General features: G+C 37.3%; 1 long non-coding RNA gene across 1 annotated transcript in view; it reads left to right on the top strand.

Annotated features, from left to right (window-relative positions):
* LOC117286294 overlaps window positions 1–3,179 on the top strand; it is a 12,555-nt gene extending 9,376 nt beyond the window's left edge. The window contains exon 3 of the long non-coding RNA XR_004517385.1: window positions 2,910–3,179. This is a non-coding gene — a long non-coding RNA (uncharacterized LOC117286294). The remainder of the gene's footprint in view (window positions 1–2,909) is intronic.
* The last annotated feature ends 2,076 nt before the right edge of the window (window positions 3,180–5,255 follow it).

A 5,255-nucleotide genomic window follows, 5' to 3' on the forward strand; every position in this document is an offset into this window, starting at 1 on the left:
TTTTTTTTTTTTTTTTCTTTTTTTTTTTTTTTGGTACCAGAGATCAAACTTGGGACCTTGCCCTTGCAGGGCAGGCAGAGGAACCACTGAACTAAATCACTGGCCTGATAAAATATTTCTTAGGTAAAGATTAATATAAAAAGCTTCCTCCAGATTTTTTAAAAATTGTTGAAAATACATGCACAATCATAAAGCAAGCCCAAATAAGCCGTGTGATGTTTAAATTTTTTCATCTAATAAAAGTCATTACCAGCATGAGACTTTGCAAGGATGACAGATTTTATTCCAATAGTCATTGGAATGACAGCACCACTAGCAATCTGGGTAATTTACTGTAAACTACAAAGCTGCATCACATCTCTCAACAATGCAGATATGAATATTCTATCAAAAATCTTAATTGATTTTTGTTTAGTTCTCATATGTGTAGTAGCTTATAAAGTCACAGTGGAGGAAGCCTTATTTTCCTTTCTTCCTGGACATTTACAAGGTTGATATCAGCTGGCCCATGTGATAAAGAGTCACTGTCAGCTTCAGCAGAAAATGAAGATTTTTCTTCCATCAGAATGTTTGGGGTTGAGGTATTTGTTTTGCAAACTTACTTTCAAATCTGAAATATTTTCATTCTAAAATATTGTCCTTTTGAAAGAAGATATTTATTTAAGGATTAAACTTTCCAAAAATAGTGCAAATGTCAGTTTAAGATGAAAATCTCCTTGGGTGTGGAGTGTGTGTTTGTTTAGTGAGCTTATTTGAAATGTGAGTTGAATTACAGTAAACATAGAGATTTTCAAAACAAATTTTCCAAAGCACAAAATGGTCTGTGAACAACTTTTCACAGTGATGTATAAAAATCACTTTAGTGATTTTACAATGTCACTTAGAAATGTTTATGAGTGTGGCCATACTCTGCATGCCAGTTTTCCTGATAAAAGATAAATAAATACACGTAGCTCTTGCACTGTCAAATATAGTATTAAATTTACAATTGTTATTGCAATTGTGTGTGAAATAAATTCACATGCACAATATAAAACTCAAGTAGCCCCACAAAATAATGGCTACAGATAGCCAGAACTATCCTACCACTGTTCAATGTTATCTAAAAATACCCACCCCTAAGCCTGTCATTTCACTTCTCTCCTCATTTTTATTGAGGTATAACTGACAATTGAAATGTGTATATGTTTCAGGTGTGCACTTTGATTATTTCATATTTAAAAAAGCTAATTAACACAGTCATCCCACATCCCCTGTGTACGTGTGGCAAGACTGTGAACAAGGTACTCCTAGCAAATTTCAAGTAAATAATGTGATACTGCTAACTAAAATCACATTGTTGTACATTGGATCTGCAGAACTTACTCTTCTTTCATAAGTGTTTTAACTCCAATAACAACATCAGAGCACAAATACTTACTCATTCCCAGCTGGCTCTATTCAGCCACGTTTGCAAATATGTCTTGATTTTTGGTTATTTCATCACCAAATACATACACCATAAATTGGTGCATCACCTCTGATCTTCTCAGGGCTATGATATAATAGTTTCTTGAACTCAGTAGTCACAATTTATACCATTAGGACATGACTGTGATTCATATAAAAATCATTGCCAATGTTACTTCTTTGATTGCATCTCTTTGGTTCCCTTTTTCTGAAATTTCTTTTAGTTAGTTGCAAGACATACTGGATCTTTTAACTACATTATCATTACTTTTCTACTTCAAATGGCTTTGACTTTTTAAAAAACCTTATTTTACTCCATTTTGTTTACTTATTTGTGTAATTTTTTTTCTTTCTTTGTTCACTTTTTCTTTTTTCTATATTCCAGTTCTTGTAGTCTTTAGGTTGTTTTCTTAATTTGCTTCATATTCATCATTCGTTTTCATTCAGGAAATATCAAATGAGCCTGTTCTAGGTGCAAACACTTTATAAGCCTGGGCCATTCCAGTGTGAAAGAGTCACATCAACCCCAGGGGAGTTTGCATGGTAGAGAGGGAGAAGAAAGTAAGGAAAGGAAATTATATCAAGTGACCAAACTTAAGAAAAACAAAAGCAGAATTAGAAAAAGAAAGAAAGACTGTCTTCAAAGTTGGGGAATTTTGATCGACTAACAAAGTATTGAGGAGAGACCTCACTGGTAGGGGGTAAAGCAGCAATGTGAATCTCTAAGTGAAAGACTTCCTAGGTACTGGAAAATCAATTCTTTCTCACCTTGTGTCCAATCTGACACACCCACAGTGATACATTTTAAAATATTAAATATGTGTTTTACTTTTCCAGAAGTTTCATTTTATTCATATTTGTTTTTATTAGTGTGTCTTATATTTTTCTAACCACCTTTTAATGTTTTTAAACTAACTAAAATTAAAACCATTTATTTATATAGCGTGTTAGGTAATTTTAGTATCTGAAACCCCTGCTGGTTTGATTATACTAAATTTAAATTTTCTGTCATTTCTTATTTCCATGAGTGCTCAGTTATATTCTTATTCTCATTTTCTCTCTCTCACCTCCTCCTCCCTCCTTGATCCCCTTCCTGCCTCCCTGCTTCTCTGAGCTCATTTTTATCACCCAGGACTGTCCCCTGCCTGTGTTTGGGATGCCTGCCTTGAAGGCAAAACCAAAACTCACAGATCCTTTTTGGTCTTTTGTGGACCAGCAGGGTGAGTCTCCTGGCTGATTGTCCTTATATATTCTGGGCTGTGCCCATGTGACATGCTTTCCTGGTGTCCCTGACACCTCCCTCCACTGTCCCAGGCACTGCTCTGCCCTTCTGGACAGTTGCCTAAACTTTCCAGGAAGGAACACTTCAGATATTCTAGAACCATCCGCTCCTATTCCTAGCCTCAGTTCTGACACAGTCCCCTATTTTTCTGCTTGTGGATTTGTCTACAACACTTCAGTCAAGAGTGTCGCTGCAGCAAAATCGGGAAATCAGAGCCTCCAGCAGATGGATTATCTTGACCAAGGTTCCTTTGTGCCCCAATTGTGCATCTCACCCAGCCCACCATCCCAATCGATCAGGCACAGTAGACTCCATCCAGCCAGGTGGAAGCGTATGGCCCCAGGTCTCCAGGAACAAGACTTACCTGTTCTCTTCCCCTGAATCTCTGTTCTCTTCCCTGCCAACTCCCCTCTGTGTCCAAACTGGGATCACTGTCTAAGAAATCAGCAGCCAAGTCCTTCCTGGAATAAAAGTACTTAAGGGAAATCAACTGTTGTGTTTTTCTCTTGAAAATGATTGAGATGAAAAATGAAAGCTAGAGATCTTTATGTAATGATATTTTAAAGTTATTAACAACTTCATTAGAATACTTACTAGGAATATTAAGAGATATTAAAATATATTGTTGAACATCTGTCCCTTAAGGTCTAATTTATAAATAATTGTCTATTCAGTTAATCAGCAATTTTGGGTAAAAATGATAGATAACCTCACCCATCTAAGGATGTTTCATCTAAGAAAACAATGACAATTGCAAAACGTTAAATTTAGTATAAATTATCCAAACTTCAAATGGAAAAACTAAAGTATAGTACAAAAATATGGTAACTAAATATAATTTCAAAATCATTATGTTATACGGAAGTTATAATTTAAAAGAAAGAACAACACAATTAAGATGTGGTTTTTTTTTTGGCCAAAAATGCCTTAATTACATAAAATTCAGAATTTGATTTTTACAAAAGTGTGCTAAAATGTATACAATTTAAATCACACATGGTGATAAGGGAAAGGTTGGAATCAGAATTATTCTCAGCCAAAATGGTGAGGAGCTACCTTGGCAGCCACTCCCAGTTCTTCTTCAGAGTATCATCACTGAAGAGTACGAATGAATGCATGGGGAGAGGAAGATCAATTTGGGAGTCTGAAGTACTAAATAAGGGAAAGAGAGAAATATTACTCTGGACAGAATTGTCTGCATTTAGAGATTTAAAAAGAAATGATGAGATAAGGTGAGAGAAAAATCAGCATACCCAGTCTGTGTCCTTCCCCATGAGACACACAGAGAATGGCTGCCTAAACCATGCCCTGAGCCTATATGGATTTCTTGAGTGTTTCCTTATCATTACAGTTCTCGCCATGCTTCAGAGAACTTTGGCTCATTTTGGATGGTTCCAATGTAATCAGCACTTTAGAAAACTTACCTTGAAAAACACATCTTTGGATGTGACCATTATAATTCCCCAGCCCTACAACACTTTAGACATGTTTCTTCCTGTCCCTAGGCCTCTGGTCTCCCTATCACCTCATCCTTACATAATCCAACTGAACTAACACCAGGGGTCTTTACGCTCCCTTTTCTGGAACACTTTTAAAAACTTCTAATTGTAAACTCTTTCTTTTCTTTGCCCCTTCCATGTGAAATTTATTTTATGTCATGAGCAGACATGGAGGAGACTCTCCAAGCCATAAGGCCCTCTGTGTTAGGCCATGCTGAGGCTCAAAGGAACGAAAGGAAGTCAGTATGGCTGCCAAACAAAGATCCCAAGAGTCCAGCTAGAGTCCTGAATGCAAGGGTTTATTGAGCATTTATCACATTATAGCAAGAGAGAGGGGAGCTCACCCGCAGCATAAGCTGGAAGGTAGAGGAGGTGCCAAGAGTGCAGGATCTTTCTTCCACCTGCCCAACATGCCCTGAGAAGTGGAGTGGGAGGGGCGGGGGGTGCCAGGCAACCCTGGGACTGAGGATGACCCAGAGACCAGACTGGTATTAGGGTGTTCAGGACTGGCAGAGTGAAGGTCACAGACAGTTGCAGAGCTCGAGCAAAGAGCAATTCCTGGGGCAGAGCCCACAAACATTGAGTCAAAGGACCAAGCCCGAGTGGTAGAGGTTTTGCCTTGTATGCCATGGGGAGTGTGATACAAACAACATATGCTAATCTTACCGTGGTGCAAATCTTGTGGTGGTAAAAAGATATTTTTCTTTGTGGTAAAAAAATATTTTTTAGAAAATAAATTTTTATAAGTTTCTCAGAAAGGGTTCACAAGTTTTTTTTTTTGGCATGAAGGCCAAAGATTTATTACACTATATAGTTACCACACAAGTTATCACACAGGCACACCCATCATATGATCATCACAAGCTAGTTTAGACTCAGAAAGTAAGTTTGAAACTAGACAGAAGCATAAGATGGCTTCATTCCTGCTCACATCACTTTAGAAGCTTCTTTTAAGAGAGGCTCTGTAACCCAGAAGTGTCTTTCTCAAAGACGAATAAACCACTTCTTCGAAATGTCATCCCCAG

The sequence above is a fragment of the Fukomys damarensis genome, unplaced genomic scaffold (assembly GCF_012274545.1).
Source record: "Fukomys damarensis isolate Sample0158 unplaced genomic scaffold, DMR_v1.0_HiC HiC_scaffold_16, whole genome shotgun sequence".
Taxonomy (NCBI): domain Eukaryota; kingdom Metazoa; phylum Chordata; class Mammalia; order Rodentia; family Bathyergidae; genus Fukomys; species Fukomys damarensis.